This window comes from Stegodyphus dumicola, chromosome 6 (assembly GCF_044657685.1).
Source record: "Stegodyphus dumicola isolate Sdum_Otavi_A_Nest chromosome 6, ASM4465768v1".
Lineage (NCBI taxonomy): Eukaryota > Metazoa > Arthropoda > Arachnida > Araneae > Eresidae > Stegodyphus > Stegodyphus dumicola.
The window spans coordinates 142,911,174-142,932,148 of record NC_140773.1 but is presented as its reverse complement, the minus strand read 5'-3'; positions in this window follow the sequence as shown (position 1 = coordinate 142,932,148).

Sequence of the window (20,975 nt, the reverse complement as noted above, 5' to 3'; positions counted from 1 at the left end):
TACCTAGAGTCATCCAATTATGAATAACGTAGTCGTCCACCGGAACACGGACACCTGGAATTTTATAAAAACGTTGACGAAGTTTTGACTAATAAACTCAACGATTTCAAAGCTGGCAGTAGCAACATTAGTCGAAAATGAAAAGCAAAAAGGATGGGGGGGGGGAGATATTTTTTTATCTCTAGTGCGAGAAGTTGTCTACCGGAAGTTTTAAGGATATGCTGTTTGTAAATATTTTGTGATTTTGCCGATGAATCGAATTTTATGTGGCGTAAACGGCAAGATTATAATTATTATTCTACTTATAAGTAATATTTAATAAATAAAATACACACAGAAAACGTTAGAAATAAAAATACAGAAAAAAAAGTTTTGTAAAGCCATCTTAGTAAAAAAATCTGAATATTGATAAGATGAACTGCGAGAAGACTGGAAAAAAGTGCATGCCAGCATTTATTGCTGCATCCAGAATTCTAAACATATATTGCTATGCTGCTTCAAAATTTTGTAATTTTGCTGTTGAATTGTATATGGCGTAAGTGCGAAGAAAATGATGATTAATAATGAAGCTACAAAGAAAAAAGTGAATTAGTAAGAGTGAGTGTAACAAGAGAGTGGTAGACTGTCTCAGGAAGAGCGTGAAAATCTTTAAAAAACCCTTTTGGGCGACCATTTAAATCTGAAACCTTTCAGAATTTTTTTAAAAATTATTACATTTAACTTGGATTTAAGATACTGTAATACACTTTCTACTTGAATGCAATGCTGGTATTTTGAATTATTGTTAAATTGATTTTAAGTGTCCTAAGAGAATTTGCAGATTCCAGGTCGTAGAAGTACATATAGTAAGTAGGAGTAGGTATGCCTAGAAGTACATTTAGTAGGTACATCTAGAAGGAGTCAAGTAAGTTAAATTTCGTTAAATTTCTACAGGGTCAATCGGCCCAGTAGAACGGGAAGGAGAGCTATGGAACTGTGCCCCCCCCTTTTTTTTTGGGAGAGTGGTTTTTTTTTTTTTTTTTTTTTTTTTTTTTTTCAGTTTTTAATCCCAGGATAACAAAATACATTTTTCTGAATTAGGAGTATTATCTGGAAATTATATCTACTTATCATATTTAAAACTTTTCAACAATGCTGCTTTAAGATTTTAAATCTTCGGGCGATCAAAAAATTTTCTTTTAAGAGAAGTAAATAATTCAGAGATTTAACGACAATACCGAAGCAAAAAATTCTGTATTCGTATATTTTTTTCCCTCTTGAAAATTCTCTGAGTCTAAATTTGTTACTGCGTAATGCTTTGATCTCCAGACCGTGCAAAAAACTTTGAAGCCAAACTTAAAAAATATCTCTGGGGGTATCTAAAGACTTTGATCCGAAACCTCACTAGAATATACAAGCGATAAAGATATTTTTATTTAAATAGTGCCATCCTAACCATATAAATATCAATAATGTAATGTATTGATGATTCAGAAATTTGGAGATTCCATCGGTGGTCGAATGCTAAGATCGCAGAACCCTGGCTGGTTCTTTCCGGCTGCAGGGACTATTTCATAGTTTTTTTTTATATGTAACTAGGATAAAAACTAGTTTCTCTTAGAAAGTCGTTTACGAAGGTGTTCGTTCCTTTAGGCACATTTCCGTAGTGTACTTCGTTATGATTACGATCAAAAATCCAATTCAACCAAAACTATTTAAAATGCCAAAAAAAAAAAAAATAAAATAAAATAAAAAAAAAAAAAATAAATATTAGACTGATAAAATGGGATGCGCTTTGCGCGAAATTATTACCATGGAAGAAGATCTTTCTTTAATGAGAAATAATTAATCCAAAATTTCACAGAGAAAAGGAAGCTTAGTATATAGATAGAAGTTATCACACTCCAAGTAGCACTGAAAACAATACCGAATATTTTCTTAATTTCTTACTTTGAATGAATACATTTTTGATTTCTAATGGATTGTTTATATACGAATAAATCGTTCTCAATAACTGTAATCGTTATTGTCAATACGGTACAGCACTTTCGATCAGTGAAAAACGGTTATGTTTGAGCTCTAAAATTTCGATAATAACTTTTTAGTAAATGAGTACTAATTAAAGCCCTCACAACATGTTTTTTCCATCATTTTAAAATGACGCCAGTCTGACTGTGTGTATGTGTGTGATAATTGCTTCGTCCACGATATATCAAACTTCCAAAAATTTCAATTTTTCGCATTTAAGCTTTCTGCATTCGTTTAAACAATTGATTACATTTGGAGTGATCGATCAGATTTTATTAACTTTTCCTTTAAATAGATGTAACTAAAGCGCCGAATCCCAACCGTAGAGCCTCCATATTACGCAAGAGGTACTTTAGCTATTCAAACCCCTCCTCAGAAAAAGGATATAAAAGTTCCCTTATGCTATGAACTGGGGACCTTAATCCCAGAACAAAGATTTAAACAGAATTCTATCAATGACCCCCATCGCTGAACCGGCCCACCAAGCTAGTTAGTGTGTGGGGCTAATACCTGCTTACTTAGGGTAAATATTAGGTGTCCCCCTCACTTCTTCATAACATAACATAACATAATGAATGGCAAGAACAGAAGACATGTATTACCTATTTCGTTACAGAAGATATTTTGTTATTTTGCTTTTTGTTTATGTTATGTGAAAATACATTGTTTTCGATATGCTTTTTATTATGCATTCTCCGTACCGTTACAAATTTCGTACTCATGTAAATAATTTTAGAGGAATTGCACATGAATTGCACTATTTCTTCTACAATGTTGGCACTATTTCTTCTATAACATTTGGTTAACTGTGATTTAAATTATTCTTGCATTTCTTCTTTTGCAAAAAACAAGTTAGCTTTTTAGGTCAAAATAAGTATAATTTAAATAGGAGTAATGATTGTCAATAAACTAAGCCAGTGGGTTTCAAACGTTGTTGCCTCATGCACCCTTTTCAAATTTGCTAGACTATTATTATCTCGTTTCTTTCCAAATTTCGAAAAATGCACAAAAACTTGTTTCAGTTTAGATATTTTTACGTGTTAAACAAGTTAATATATAGAATACGGAAAATACTGATAAATATCGGAACTTGAATAAAAGTAATTTTTTTATATTCATAAACTAAAACTACATACTTAACAGGCAAATAAAATACTGACCTCATTCTTCCTCCATAGAATTATGAAATTACCCTTTAGGGGGAATTTGTAAATTTCTCCATAGATTTCGAACCAAATCTCACAAAATTTCATATTTAGGCATAATTTGAGTCGCAGAATCGAAAAATGAAAAAAAATTGCTATGTTATTTCAGGAAAAGTCCGACTTGGCGAAACGTTTTGGTCACCGAACTTGTACGAAGTCACCGAACTTGGCAATATTTTGGGTTCTATCTTTATATAACTGTAATTAGTCCAATCCTGCACGGGGGCCTTTGTGGAAAGTTCATGAACTGTAAAATATTTCTTTTGGAAAAATACGTTTTATCAAGCTACCATCAAATCTGTGCTTATCCAATTACGAACCCGTACGCACGTAACAATTATTGCCGTCGGAGTGGATCAGAATGGCGGTGAAAACCTTAAGTAATTCAAAAGCGATTAGCCGTAGAACGTTGAATGTTTGCAAATGGGACTGCTGTAACATACCCACCCCGTACCCGGCTTAAAAGTCTTTACCAAGCCTTTACTTTCGCAATCATTGGCTGTAGTGATAAACTTCCAGTGACAAAAATGTTTTAAATGACGAAACTATTCATGCCATTCAATGCCAAATGAAAAGAAATTAATGTTCGACAATAACGAAATTTAACTTTTAATGCGGTCTCCAGGTTCCTATGCTTATATTTGGGAAACTTTTATACTTACACTTTTATTATTTATAGCATTATTTTACTACTCTTATTGTAGTTGTATTCCTTTTTCTCTGCTAGAGCTTGATATTATGTATTATTGTTGTACTATATCTCTTTTGTATTACTGAGTTATTTATTTATTTACTATGTAAGTCTCGGAGCATACTTTGTGGAACGCGAGGAATTTTGTGTTTGTTAAATAAAAGAAAAAAAAAATGACTGAGCGAATTAAACCGCTGAACACTGATCAATCATCTTGGGTTTAATTCTTAGCCAAATGGCTGACTGCATGAGTATTTAGTTTTTGCTTCACATGAGGGACTTGAAACATTAACCAAATTGTTATGCAGAAACTTCCACAAAGATATCTTTTCCCTAATGTAAAAAACGCTTACGTCTTTTGCCATAATCATACAAGGAAATCAAAAACCCAAAGAGTGAACAACAGATTAGGGAGTAATGGCGTGCGTTAATGTTTAATAATGTTATTGGCGAAATAAAGGGGGACCGCAGTTTATTGCTAAAAAGTTAAAAACAGTCACTAAGACCCTTTTTGAAAGGAGAAATACAAAAAAAAGGGCAGATGATGATTGCCATTTTCTCTTTTTGTTTAAGAATTTCACAGCAAAAATCTAATTACATGAAAGACGCATTATTTCTGATAAAAATTATTATTATGAAACGCGCAACTACCAGTGTATTTTAGTTATTTAACTATTATGAAAAGAAAGAATATGAAAATGAAGTTTTCCCTTTTCTCCTCAAATTGGTATTGAATGCATATTTTGAAAAGTTATTGACACATGGAATTGTATTTCTTATTCCAGCAATCTTTTTTTTTTCCGATACTAGAAAGAACAATTTAAAAGCTCAGACCGAATTCAGGTCAAATTTCCATACTTTAAAGTGCTTTACAGGAATTTTTCTTCAAAATATCACGAATGGATTAATTTATATTTGTTTACTTGAGTTGGATTAGGAAATATATAAAGTACTTAAAATTTTCTGCAAGTTCTGAAATAAATAAAGGGAACATAGTAGTTTAATTGATATGCCTTTTTACTGAAATTTTCTTTTTTCTTTGTTCCTTCTTCCCCCATAAATGCAGTGTTTGGAAATTTTTACTTATGAATGTGATGTATTAAACAATAGTAATTAAAAAATTCGTTCCAAAACTGATTCAAAGAAACGATTCACTTTAGTGAGCGAATGAACAGTGATTCCATAAAATGATAAAGGAGTGGCAGCGTTTTTCGAATCATGAACAGAATTTTTTTTTATTTACTTCAAGATGATTTCGGATTATTGAAAGATCTCCGTAGCAGCTTAGACTTTTTAAATGCGCTTTGCATTGCGCTGTGTTTAAGGTCCTTAGTAGTTTGAAATGTAACTGCTCATTATATTGAGAAGAATTGTGGGAGTATTTAGTAAATTTTATAAAGTTATCACCGGTTCTATGCGCATTCAAGCCACTATGAAACCGTATGTACGCAGCACAATATATATATATATAAACTTAAAGCATCTAAAGTTATACTGCATCTAAAGTGAATTGGAGTCAAAGCAAGGCAATACCTCAACAATATTAATAATTGCATCCTTGTATAAGAGGTTGAACACGATATCTAAACAATTCAAAATTTAAAAAGGAACAAATATAATATCATCTGAAGGATTACCACATGTTCTCTTCAAATACTATAATAAATCTAAAACGATGTATAAAAGAAATTAAACAAATAAAAAAGAAACAGTTTTTCACAGACGATTCAACTCGGCTTACCTAATGCGCATGCGCTACTAATGAATTCAATTCTCAGCGACAAGGCAAAAATACATAAAAATTCAAAATATTTTAACTAAAATTTGAAAGATATAGAAAAACATAAAACACCAAGTTGAATTAAAACAATTAAAAAAACAATTTTTACAATTAAAATTACAGTTTCAAAACAAGCAAAAACAAGCTAATAACTTAAATAATAATTCCAGAAAGAGTTAAGCATAATTTAATTCCCAATAGTGAAAGAAGACGTTACCTTATCAGGTTCAATGTTCCGTCTAACCTTCTTCGGAAACATGCAAGGACCTGACTCGGAACAGAGAGCTTACTAAAGCTATGTTCAAAACTGTGGGAAGTAGACAGGATACACAAGAAGGGTATACAAAACCCTTTATTTTTCTCTATTTACAATAACTTCCGTACTTCGGAATACACAGACCCGCTACTTGGGGTCTAACGTAAAAATATAAAAATAGAACTAAACTCTAATTTAACTTTAAAATAATAAACGTGGAAGATTGGCCTTATATTAACAGGAAGCCGTATGTAGTACAGAGAACTGTGAACACTACAATACGTTTGAAATTTATCAAGAGGATTAAAACCTCTGGCCTGGAAGGCAACCAGCAACTGCGTAAAACTTCTAAGCTAAGCGGCCTGCTTCGACTCACTGCTTCCTCTCTCTCGCTTGGCAAAAAGCCACAACTTAAATACTTGGCGTCCGCCAGACAAACTTTGCATAAATACTTTAACGCTTATAATTCTGGCCGGAAGTAGAAAATAAGAAGTAATAGTAAAGATTTAAAATAAAATAAACGTTAGTAAAACTTAAGATCCTTACATACTTTCCGCCAGAGTTAATTAGTTTGAAACTGAGGTCTAAAACGACCTTGTTGAAAACTTTTAGCTCTAGAATCTAACGCGAGGCCAATCTTTTACAAACATTTTTCGCTAGAAACTAGAAATTTAAAAGAAAGAAATTTGTTTTTACAATAGCAGCTCCCAGGATACACAATTTTTTCATCTGTACTGCATCTAAACAGGAGCTTTTATTCAAATCTGGTTCCTTACAGAGATCTGGAAGGAAAACTAGTTTAATGAAATGTTACACAATGAAATGCAAGTAACATGTATAATTATATTTCTCTTAACATTCTTATTTCATTCATGACTATTTTAATTATCTCTCCCCGTGCTCTCTGACATGTGTTGTAAAAGAACACCAAACACGAATGTGTTTATGTCTATGTGTTCAACACTTCCTCCTACAATCAAAACACTAACGTGTTAAAATTCAACATACCAAGACCTCGTAACACACCCTAATTTCAACTCTAAACCCTGAGGTACTATTCTGAAAGTGGCTAACTCTGAAGTGTAGCGTCAGAGAGCCTAACTACATCATTCAACCTTTAACACATATTCACCATGATTTAGTCTCTTTACAGTCACACGAATAAAAAAAAAATTTAACATTACTTTCACTTTTACCATATTACGGTATTTCTTAACATTTAAAATAACAGTTCACATTGTATATAAGAACATATTAACATGCCGTTAATTTTACACATTTGAAAACATACATTAGTAGTACATTGTTAACTTCTATTCTTTTCAAAGCAAGTGCCAATTCTTTCTACATTGAAATACTACATTTCAAAAAGTCTTTCAGACTAAAACTTCTTTCTTGCCAGAATGTTTTAAATAATATTTATACAATAACTTTTTACAATATTTAAGTCTTTACACAACGCTATTATACATCAACTTTAGTTTTACGCGCGAGTAATTGAAAAACATAATACCAAAATCGGTAACAACTCATTTCTCGCCCTTTTGGCGATAAAGGTAGACCTCGCATGAGGTAAAACTTCTTGAAATCTGCCACTTGCAGTAAGAATGAAAGATTAACTTAAGTTTGCAAAGTAACATAAAATTTTACTTATCTTTGTGATATTCGGACATTCGTTTTTGGGCCCAGTCCTTAAAGGTAGTGCAGAGAGTTGTTTGATTTATCCTCCTTCTTGTACGGGCTCGCCCTTCAGTCCCTTCCTCTAGATGCTTTCTTTTTTCTCCAGTTCGGTCACCCTTGAATACCTTCTTTTTCGCTTCTGCCTGTGGTCTTGGTCGTTTGATGGCAGCTGGTCTTGGCGGAACCGGGAAACTTCTTTCGTGTTCCTGCTTGGACCTCGTTGCTGGCCGTTCAAATTTTCCTTGTAACTTTTCCTCCGTCGCTGGTGGCCCTACCGCAGTTCGGCGACATTTGCTGCGGAGAGTCCTGTCGGATGAGTAGATCTTCCGTTTTAGAGCCGGGTTATAGTTGCCGTCATTTCTCCTGGTTCTTTTTGCATACGTCGTCCTTCTCCCTTCTTCATTCTGGGGTTGTTCGTGAACTCTCTTTTCTGGACGGTGGAACGGCTTCTTTTTCTTGCTACCTTCAATTTTTCCGCGGGGAAACTTTCTTTTCACTTGCTCCTGCCTCGTAATGGCTTGCCCTTGTACTTGTCGTTTTTCCACCTCTGGAGCTTGTGCCTACGGTGTCTGCCGTGCCGGATCCTGCAAAAGATCTTTAAAAATTTTCATTTTATTACGATCATAGTAGGGTTTGATTTGATCAATGTTTGCGGAGCAGGTTTCACCATTTCTAGCTTTTAACACTACAACAGCGAGAGTTATTTTCTCTATAACATATGGTCCTTCAAATCGTGGAAAAAATTTGGCAGTTTTATCTTCTGGTGGTGAAGAAAGTGAATGCTTAATTTTTAAAACTTCATCCCCTACTTTATAAGTTACTCCCCGTCGTTTCATATCGTAATACAGTTTCTGCTTTCTCTGTGCTACTTCAGTGTTCTTTTTTGCTTCTTTAATTAATTTTTCTATATCACCCATTTTAAATTCTGGGGCTCTTTGTTGCACATAAAATAATTTATCTAACGGCGTTATAATCTTTCTGCCTAAAAATAACTCAGCAGGAGTTTTGCCCGTTGTATCATGTTTTGCGGTCCTAAGGGCGAAAGCAAATTCATTGACATAGTTATCCCAGCTTTTATGAAAATTTTTAACATAACTACGGATAATTTTCACTATATTTCTATTGACCCGTTCCGCTATATTTGATTGCGGCCGATACGGGACCATTTTTAAATCACGTATGCCCAGTTTTTGGCACATGTCTTCAAATATATTACTTACAAATTGAGGACCATTATCCGATATAACTTCTAGGGGCGCCCCGTATTTTAAAATATATTTATTTAAAATAGAATCAGTAACTAATTTCGCGGAGGCTCGTTTTAAGGGAACAATTTCGGTCCACTTACTAAAATGATCAACCATAACAAGGAGATAGCGAATTTTATTTTACTGACTTTTTGGAAAAGGGCCCAATAAATCGATGCCAATTATTTCATTTTGAAATTCGGATTTAATACTATTTAGAAACCCGGCCGGGCGGAAATTAATATAATTAACTGCCTGACAAGTTGGGCAGGACTGGACATACGCCCTTGTTAACTTTTGCAGTTCAGGAAAATAGACTGCCTCGCGTACGCGTTGGATAGTTTTTCGAATACCAGCATGACAAGCTAAAGGGCTGTCATGGAGCTTCTGCAGGATATTTAATCTAAGACTAGCTGGGATAACAGGTCGAAATTCGTTGTTGGAATTCGTAGTTTTTGTATAAAATAATAGACCATTTCTTATCGCCACAATATCTTGGTGGCTAAAATTTTCAGGATCCTTTAAATACTCATAAATGCTTCCAAACTCAGGATCTTTACCCAGTTCGGTTATTACAGTTTCTCGGGAATTTATTGTACATGCTGTGAGCATTGCCACTTTTACAGTATTACCTTCTTCATCTATTTTAATTCTTGATAGGGCATCTGCTACGATATTTTCCTTTCCGGGGGTGTGCTTGATTACCAGATTATACTCTTGTATCTTGAGCGTCCATCTTATTAACCTTGGGGATAAGTTTTTCCCTGAGTACAATCTAGTTACCGCCGCATAATCAGAATACACTGTTATTGGCGCCTTTCCAAAATAGACTCGGAACTTTTACACTGCTAACAGAACTGCAAGTGCCTCTCTCTCGGTCGCGGAATAGTTTCTTTGTGTTTGATTTAAAGTTCGGCTAAAAAATGCCACGGGCTGCTGATTTTGCGAAAGTACCGCTCCTACCGCATAATCCGAAGCATCCGCTGAAATTTCTAAATTCTCATCCTTTTCAGGAAATTTCAACACAGGGGCTTGCGTTAATGCTTGTTTTAATTTTTCGAAAGCACTATTGGCTTCGGCCGTCCACGAGAATCTTGCCTTTTTCCTTTTTAATTTTAAAAATGGTTCAGCGATAGCTGCAAAATCTTTTATAATGGACCTATAATATGAACAAAGTCCTGGAAAAGAAGAGAGCTTCTTTGCCGTGTTTGGAATCGGATACTTTTTTACAGCGATTATTTTTGATTCGTCTGTCTCTGTTCCTTTCTGAGATATCTTGTAACCTAAATATTTTAATTCATCTGCAAATTTGCACTTTTCGACATTAACTTTTAGACCGGCCTCATTTTATAATGAAAACACCTGTCTTAAATCCTGTACATGTTGGTCGAGATTATCACTAGCAATAATGATATCGTCTAAATAGATAAATGCGGACTTTCCAAGAACAGGTCTTAACACAATGTCCATACATCGCTGAAATGTTGCGGGGCCCCTGAAAGGCCAAACGGCATACGCAAAAATGCATAAGTGCCAGACTTGGTTGTAAAAGCAGTCTTAGGCACGTCCTCAGGCCTAACCCCTATTTGAAAATAACCAGTCGTCAAGTCTAAAGTCGTCATATATTTGGTGGATGTTATGTTCCTTAGAATCTCCTCAATAATAGGTAACGGATATACCGGATATTTAGTTATGGAGTTTAATTTACGGTAATCAATTGCGAATCTCCACCTTTTTGGATGTGTCAAAGGATAGTCATTATTTTTCTTACATAAAACCACCGGGCTAGCATAACTACTTGAGATGGGCGTTATGATATTTTTACGTAGCATATCGGTGATATGCCATTCTATAATTTTTTCCTTATTCTTATCATACCGGTATGCTTTGTGGCGAACTGGCATTGTATCTCCGGTGTCAATACTATGGTTAGTAACCTGAGTAAATCCTGGAATATCACTAAATAACGAAGCAAATTCACTTACCACTTGTGGGATTCTTCCTTGCTCGTCATTAGGCAGGTGGTCAAGATTTAACATCGGCGGTTCAGCCTTTTCTGCACGAACTGGTTTCATCGTCAGCTTAAGGGACGCTTCATTAAAATCCAGCGTTGCTTGTGCTTCTGAAAGAAAATCTATTCCTAAAATTATATGTGCTTGCAGATTCTTTACTATAAAAAACATCACCTTTACTTGTTCGTCCTTGATACGGACATACAGCGGTACTTTACCTATACACTTACATTTTTCTCCTTGCACCGCTAACACTGTCGTATTATCCGAATTATATATGCGGTGTTTGCGAAAATGCTTCCTAAAAAATTCTTCTGCCACACAGGAACACTGCGCGCCTGTATCCAGGAGTGCGGTGGCTGGGATATTATTCATTAACACTTCAATCTTCGGAAGAGTCAAATTTCTCACCATTACCGTATTTAACTTGAAGGAAGAGGGGTTTTCTTGGCCATCGGATTTCCGCACCCTCCCGTACGGAGAAATCCGTTTTAGTTTAACTTATTTTTCATTTCCGTGCTTTCCTTCTTTTCCCCTGGCCTTGACACTTTTTTCCTGGATTGCCATTGAACTGTCGACGTTCGCCGGCTGTTTTTGAATGCTCGGGTTTCCTTGCCCACTGATTCGCTTTTTCTCCGTAGCCGTATGCTTGAGTTTGCTGTAGTCTTGGCGTACCAAATTGGTTTCGCTGTTGATATTGGCGTCTTCTTTCGACGTCCGCCGTTCTTCTACTTTCAAACTGGATTGCTAGCTCAAATAACGTTTCCAGTGTAGTCGGATTTCTTAATTCAATAAAGTTTTGCACTTGGGGCAGTAACCTCGGCAAAATCACTTAAATTATCTCAGGATCCGGACGGTTTCCATACAAGAGTTTGAAGACGTGAATTTTTCTTAAAATAAAGCTTGAGAGGTCTTCGATTCTTTGTTGATATATACTAAAAAGTTCCGTTTCTAATTTCGCACGATCCCTTACAACAGGGAAGGCTTTTAATAGGGCAGTCTTCAAATTCTCGTAAGTATAGGTGGGACTTCCTGCTTAACCCAAGAGACTTCTGCCTATACATTCGAACCAGTTAAGCGCTTGGCCCTCAAAGCGCTGGTAGCTAAGGTAACTTTTTGAAATTCATGCACGGGGTAGAGCATGAAGTGGTCATCCAATTTTTCCAAAAAACTGGTTACCGGTGAATTTCCATTAAATGTTGCTTCTGGTTTCATCGAAGCGCGCATGGTCTGGACGATGTAACCAAATCCTTCCAGGGCAGCAGCTGGCATTTGTGGATTCTGAGCCGCTTCTGCAGGCAGCACAGGTTCTTCTTGAAACTCGGCCATGGTTTTTCTTCTTCGTTGGGCGCCACTATCAGGTTCAATGTTCCGTCTAACCTTCTTCGGGAACATGCAAGGACCTGACTCGGAACAGAGAGCTTACTAAAGCTATGTTCAAAACTGTTGGAAGTAGACAGGATACACAAGAAGGGTATACAAAACCCTTTATTTTTCTCTATTTACAATAGCTTCCGTACTTCGGAATACACAGACCCGCTACTTGGGGTCTAACGTAAAAATATAAAAATAGAACTAAACTCCAATTTAACTTTAAAATAATAAACGTGGAAGATTGGCCTTATATTAACAGGAAGCCGTATGTAGTACAGAGAACTGTGAACACTACAATACGTTTGAAATTTATCAAGAGGATTAAAACCTCTGGCCTGGAAGGCAACCAGCAACTGCGTAAAACTTCTAAGGTAAGCGGCCTGCTTCGACTCACTGCTTCCTCTCTCTCGCTTGGCAAAAAGCCACAACTTAGATAACAACTTAAGATCCTTACAACCTTGTTATTGCGAAGCTGAGTTTCTCTAGATTGGCAACAAACTCTATTAAGTTTCAAGCGTAAACAAATATGGCTGCTATGTAAACAAAAATTATTTTTAGCCGCACTTAAAAAACTTTCAAATTGTTGACAATTCCACAATTATTGCATGCAGGTTAACTAAAGGCATAAAAACATTAATCGGAAGATATGACCAACATAATTCAATCATTTTTAAGGCAAAACATGCACAATTTACAAACATATAAAAATAAAGAAACTGAGCTCACTGAGCCGAGTAACAGAGTGGTTATATATATATATATATATATATATATATATACATATATTTATATACTTTTGGTGCGGCCGATTGCAACCAATGTGGGAGGTGCACCTCTACATGTTATAGCAGTCTTCCAAACAAAATCTCAACTTTCTGAGGCTATTCGTTTTTCAGTTATGCGGGATACATACATACGTACGTACGTATGTACAGACACTACGAAACGAATCTCTTAGTAGTACAAATTCGATAAATAAAAACGCAAAAAGGAAAAAAATATACAAGATAATGCAATTTAAAAAATTAATCTCCTTTCACTCATACCCAAATTCAGAACTAATCAGAGGAAATAAACTAAAGTTTCATTAAATCGATTACTATGTCTCGAAAACGTGTTTCGTTCTCCTGGTTCATTTGAAATTAAAAACCGAAAAAAAGAATCAGTTAAATTTTAAGACATGAAAATTCATATAAAACCGAAAAATCGAATCTCAAATGTACCAGTATTTTCCCTACATGCCTTCGAAACACTTGGAAAAAAGAATAAAACATAACATTGTTTCAAATTGACAACACAAAAAAATGTTAAACTTTGTTGTTAAACTGTTGAACACCCCCATACACAGTGTAACGGGATAGGATTTTTTGAATACATGTTTAAATACTTAGTTCTGCTATTGGATACTTTGAACGTTATCGCATACTGTTTTCAATAACTACCATTTTCTACTTCTCCAGAGCAACTTGAATTCTACATGAAAGACAGTTTGGTCATCCGAAGAATTAAGTAAACTTTCGTTTGAAGGTCGTCATATGATTTCAGTAAGTTTGCGATTTTTCCCCCCAATTTTGTTTCTAATAGATTTTCAGTTTTTTGCCGAAGTAGGCTCACATTTGATTTTATCATTTAAAGTAATCTCTGAAAAGTTTTTCCTTTCCTTGTAATTAAAAGGCCCATTTTTAGAGTATTGTTTAAATGACTATTTGGTTTAAAGTATATTTGCATTGCGCTCTATATTTATATCTGATTTTTAATTTCGGCATTGCATATCATATTATTTTAGACCAATCTGGTTTTTTTTTCGAATGGTCATTTTTGTGCCGGTGAACATGACTCCCGAGACTGTTCCTCGGATTTTGCAGCCTGCATCAATTGTCTCGACGCAAACAATAATTCCAGAAACCCAGTCCCAGTTGATCATACCGCCAACTCCAACGCATGCTTTTGCTATCAGAAACAAGTCGAACGAATGCGCCAGAATACCACATATGTCTAAAGGTGCGATTCATGTATCACAGAATGCTTTGCCATCATTTAGATGCTTACAAATAAACATGCAGAGATCTCGGGCAGCTACAGCACAGACAATAGAATTTGCATTAAGAAATCACATTGATCTCATATTGGCCCAGGAGCCGTATACTAGAGACGGTCAAGTTGCTGGTTTTCCTCTTCTTTGGACAACCTTCTCCAAGGCAGACACTTTAGCACCTCCACGTGCAGCCATTATTAACTGTAATACACAAATTTCTCCCTCAATTTTATCAATTAATAGAGATCAAGTTGCTGTAGTTTTAGAAATTCGAAATTTAATAGTTGTTATTTATTCAATTTATTCTCCTCCTACGGATGACATTACCCCAGTTATTGCCTTTTTAGAAGAGAATCTTCGCATTATTGGTAATAAACACCAAATCATCAGTGGGGACTTTAATGCCCATTCAATTTTATATCTTCAAAAATTATGTGCTTTTTAACTCACCAGACTCTGCGCCTACCTTTGATAGAACATATGCTATTGGATGGCCTGACTTAACTTTTACTAAAGCAAATACTGCACATTTGGTTCATAATTGGACTATTCATGATGAAATAAGTTTATCGGACCATAAATTCATTACGTTTGAAATAACCAACAATGGCTCAGTTCCTATTCTCATTAGGTATAATCTCCCAGGTAGTAAATATCGTCAATTTAAGAGAAAAGTTAGAGGAAAATTGAACCAACTGAGAAGACAACTATCTTTGCAAACAACTCCAGCTGCCTTGGAACAATTTACGGATTTGGTTTTAACTACAATCCAAGATATTTGTCAAGATCTTCTTCCAAGGAAAACAAATAAAAAACTTTCAGCTCTCCATTGGTGGAACGGTGAATTAAGAACTCAACAACAGAAATGTCGAGCGCTTAGAAGAAAATTAAAATCTGACTGTCGAAATGGTATCACATCAAATACTTTGCAACATTATCAAACAGAAAAAGCAATTTATAAACGTATGATTATTCAATCTAAATTAACAGCATGGAAGCAATATTGCACTCAAAATCATGATCCATATGGACTTCCTTACAAAATTGCAAGGACAAAAATTTTTCAATCTTCGCAAACTCATCTAATAGCATCTTCTACTTCGACTGAGCACCCAACACAAGACACAATAGAATAAAGTTTAACCACCGTGTTTTCATCTGATGATCCTTCCACAGATTCTCAGTTCCAAACAGAAATTAGAAATAACTTAACAATTCCTGATACTGCAGACGATCAAGATATAACTTTAGACGAAATTAAAACTACAATACGAAATTTTCCTAAAAAACGGGCGCCAGGGCCAGATGGAATTGATTATGTTATCATCCGAGCAACTATTAATTCTCATCCTTATTTCTTCAAGGACTTCTTCAACAAACTTTTCCATTTAGGACTTTTTCCTAGGGCTTTCAAAATTGGCAGAGTGGTCTTATTCCTAAAACAGGGTCGAGACCCACATAATCCTGCATCATACAGACCTATATGCTTACTCTCTGCATTGGGTAAGGTATATGAGAGAATAATTGTTTTACGCTTAAAACATCATTTGCATGTGCAAAACCTTTTGTCTGATAATCAGTTTGGTTTTCGACCTGGTAGATCCACTGTTCAGGTATTGTTAAAGATTGTTAATGATTTGCAATCTAATAGAATCAGTGGTCACCACAGCGCATTCATTAGTATTGATCTTCAAAATGCTTTTGATACGCTGTGGTGGCCAGCAATTCTGGAATCATTAAGAAAAGCTCATTGCCCTAAGAATATATTCTTGGTATTTAGAAGTTATCTATCTGAACGAAAATTAATGTATTTAACTAACCGGGAAGTAATAACCAAGATACAAAATCGTGGCTGTCCCCAGGGTTCCTGTGCTGGCCCTGATTTGTGGAATGTAACATTTAATTATGTTCTATCCTCCACTTGGCCAGCACATACCCGTTTATATGCTTATGCTGATGACACAGCTTTTGTTGTCACAGGGCGAACAAGAGATGAACTGCAAATTAACTCCACAGAAACTTGTAATCTTTTTTATGAATTATGTAATAATATCAAACTTACAATTTCCTCTTCAAAGTCAACCATTCTCCTTGTCCCAAAGAAAGGAAAATCTTTAAATCGACGACCGAGAATTACAATAAATGGTACCAGAATTGGTATTAAAAGGCAGCTCAAATTTCTCGTTATAGTATTTGATGAGAAATTAAATTGGATTTTGCATCTGCAGGAATTGAAAAGAAGAACAACTATCATTGCAAATAATCTTCGCCGTATGTATGGACACAGTTGGGGTATTAGTCCGTACATACAAAAAATATTATATCAAACTGTAATCGAGAAGATGGTTATATATGCAGCTGCAGTCTGGGCCGACCCTATGCAGGGTCGTAAGGCCAGACTATTGCAAAGCTTATAACGACCCTTTGTATTACAGATTACCCGTGCTTTTTGTACAACTTCTTCTAATGCCTTGACTGTGCTTGCAGGCATTATTCCATTGCCTCTACGCACTCTATAGGAGGCAGCTTATCAAACAGTTCGCCAATTGCAGCAATCTGTAAATTTTCATAATGACATATTTCTTCCAACCAACTATGAAAAGCAAACACAGCATTTGGATAATCATCCTGCTCAACAAGGATATGGACACAATGTCTTTTTGAAGTGTGACAATTTGCCACAACTACCTCACTTACAGATATTCACTGATGGTTCGAAAATTGAACAACAAACTGGTTGTGCCCTTGTGGCTTATCACAATGACGACCAAATATTTAAATGGTTAGGACATCTTACTGCTGAAAACAGCGTTTTTCAAGCAGAAGCGATGGCTATTCTTAAAGCTGTTCAATATTTTAAACAAACCGGCGAGATGGAAGGTATAATAATAACGAATAGCCTTTCATCTCTTTTTGCAATTAAAAATCCAAGGCATTCTTCGCCTATTATCTCTGCCATTCAGCAGGAATTGCACATCTCCGGAAATTCTAAAATACTGATGGCCTGGACAAAAGGTCATGCAGATAACATTGGCAATATCCAAGCAGACTTGTTTGCAAAAATAGCTGCCCAAAAAAGTATTGATCATATTGGTGAAATTGAAAACCTAATGGTAAAATGGCCAATTTCGTATTTTAAAAAGGAAATTTTACTCAAGACTATTTCTGCGTGGCAAACAAACTGGGATGACTCCGACACAGGTCGTCGTACTTATTTTCATATTTCATATGTTGATATACATAGACAGGTTACCAATCATCATTTGGTACGTTATATTACTAGGCATGGACCCTATCCAGTTTACTATTATCGACATGGGATTTAAAATACTGATATGTGTGTATGTGGTGAACTTGGAAATCCTGAACATTATGTGACTCAGTGTCCTATTACACAAGATTATCACATTCCCATACCAAATACTAACACTCGTGCATTTTGTAAGTTTTTAATTAAACAAAAATACTTAGTTAAAAAACTGATCAAAATTATGGAAATACTTCACTCCTATGGTACTGACTTGTGCTTGGTAACATAATTTACAATTTTAGTATACTGTATGCATACATGTTAGTGTTAATCTACTATTCCCATATGTCAACTTATCACATGCTTGGATTGGTATTTGTCTCATTGAATCTTCGTTGAATTTTGTTCAATGGGAGTGTTTGTGTATATATGTATATATATATAAACATTCTTATATATATATATATATTATTTATCTTTGTTAGAAGTACCATTTGATATATGCATTTACTTATTTGAATTTGTATTGTATAGATCTTATCGATTGTATTGGGTTGTTTTCTCGATATGTCTTTAACTTGTTATGCATGTATAATTATATCAGTATATATCTACTGACTGTATTTGAATATGCATTGCATAGATATTTTAAGAATAACATTTTGCTTTTGTATTGGTCATAGGTTCGGATTTTTATTTGAGTTTATTATTATAATTATATTTTAATACTGTTGGTATTTAAATCGCAATACCATTCTGTTGTAAGAATATGACTTTCTTTTGTATAGTATATCTATATCTAACATTGTATATTACTACTCTTTAACACTTTATGTTTTGCATTGATATGCATAGTCCTTTAACTTAGTATTGTTTTGCACTGATGGTTCATGAAATATTAACATTTGTAATTACATACTCGTGTTTGCATTATATTGTACTGTTGGACTTGTATTGTATTATACAGTCTATTTATATTTACAATCTCATTATGTAGCAATTTATCATTGTATTATAATTGTCAGAGAATTTCAGTATTGTTATCATATGTACTAATATTTGAAGCAGTAGTCCTTTAACTTACTATTATTTTGCACTTATGGTTCACGAAATATTTGCATTTGTAATTATATCTTACATTTTACATTGATATTGTACTATTGGACTTGTATTATGCAGTATATTTATAATTGCAATTTCATTATGTACCAATTGCACATTGTATTATAACCGTCAGAGAATCTCAGTATTTGCTATCATATGTACTAATGCCTGGACGGTTGGGTGAGCGTTGTGTGGAGGGCGCTTTTGGTCAGTTTGACTGCCCTCTGGATGGCCCGAGCGTTGGGCCTCGGCTTTTGGTGCTGGGCGCAAATGTGGCTCCTACACATTGGCTCTAGACAGTGGTGGGCACGGTGCAATACCGATTAACCATTATGGTAAAGGGACAGTGCCCGTGCCCCCCGTTACCTATACCTATCTACATTAGTTAAGTAAAGTTATATGGTTTTCTTTGTGCAGTTAATTTGAAACAATGTTATGTTTTATTCTTTTCTCCAAGTGTTACGAAGGCGTGTAGGCAAAATCCTGCTAATTTGAAATTCACTTTTATTCGGTTTTATATAAATTTTAATGTAATGAATATTAATTGAATAAAGCTTTATTTGAGAAGATGAAACTAGTGTAGGCTTATAATTCTGCAACTGAATTATTGTTATAAAATATACCTAATTAACGCATCTATTTAAGTAGATCTATTTCTTTCATTTCTTTGTTATCGCTTGTTTTAAATATAGATTTCGCTTTTTTTACTTGCAAACTGAAACAAATTTACGAACTTACTGCTGCGTGCACACTGTGTCAAAACACACTGAATGCACTCAGAATCGATGAGAGTTTCATAAAATTTATCTTCTCAAAAGAAACAATTTACAGTTCTGGAAATTTCCTCGAAGCACTTGTGCGGATCTTTTCAGTATCACAGAGTACAATCAATAGTTACATTTCTAACTGCTAAAAACATTAAACACTAGGGTATGATAAGGACATGTAAAAAGCGAAGTTCTCACGGGACTCACAGTAATCCGAATCAGCTTTGAACTAACAACTGATACTATCTTCAGAGTTATGCAGTTTTTCCCCGGCCACCGAAAGTCTCTAGTACTTTCCATTTCTCGAAATTACTGGATGGCATATATGGTTCAAAGTTACACAAAAAGGCCGGATAGAGTTAGATGTAGGTAGGTATCAATTAATTTATTCAATTACAGTTACATCTACAAAGTATAAATGGTTCAGACCCAAGTTTTGGTGACTTTTGGTGATATGTCGCCAAGTTTTACGGAAAAAAAAAATGTTCACCAAACCATCGCCAAGTTGGCGATATCTTGCCAATGTAGCGAGATTGCCATTTACCTCAATGTTATTTAGACTTGCTCTTGTGATCTTATTTTTAGGCAAAGCTCCTCTCTTTTATTTTCGTGCTACATTATGCAAAAAAATACTACATTTTTATATATAATTCCATGAAAATTATTTACATATATACAAAATTCATAGCAATATTATATTTTGAAAAAGAATACATATTATTTTTAGGAAGAATACACTGTATTTTTTGAAGAACAATGCATATTATTATATATGTTAATTTTTACATATTATTTTTGAAGAATTTATTGTAATAAAATGCTTAAATAATTTTATTAAAGAGACGATTTTTCAGGTATTTACTATTGTGTTTTAATGTAAAATAATATCGTAATTCTTGTAAATGAATTTGTTTAATTTCTTGCTCTTAAATGAGGAAGATTCTGTATGTAATGTATGTATGTCTGTATGTTTCTCGCATTGTAGAAAAATGGCGACAGCTACAGCTACCGAATTTTGAACTCACATAGTCCTTCACCGGAACATGTGCGCCTCCGTATCAGAATTTTGAATTTCGAATCTGATTTTGATATATTTCATATTTTACATGAATTTAATGAACTTTTGATTAAGCGTTTTGAAAGCGAGCAGTGGCGCAGAAAGCGAGCAGTGGCGCACTGTTCCAAATAAAACATTTTTATCTACGACGGGTGAGACTGTTGCCATCCGGCAAAATGAAAAATTTTAGTCTTGCAGTTTTAATCAACAAATTCTGCTGTTTAAAAGAAATTTGTTGCCACTGTTGAAATATAATACTTTATCTTCCACACGCTTGTATGTTGCCACTCAGTAAAACGTAATATATATAACTTTGAGATTTAATCTATCTGATATTCAGCAGCATACCAAGCGGTCTGGTTTTATTGATAACTGCTTTAGAAGGATGTTCGCGCAAACGGCTGGTATAACAAATGCAAATATGTGCCTGCCACAGGATCAGTAGCAGATGAATGAAATCACAAAGACAAAAATAATCCAAATACAACAAATAATGCTTAATCGGGACCA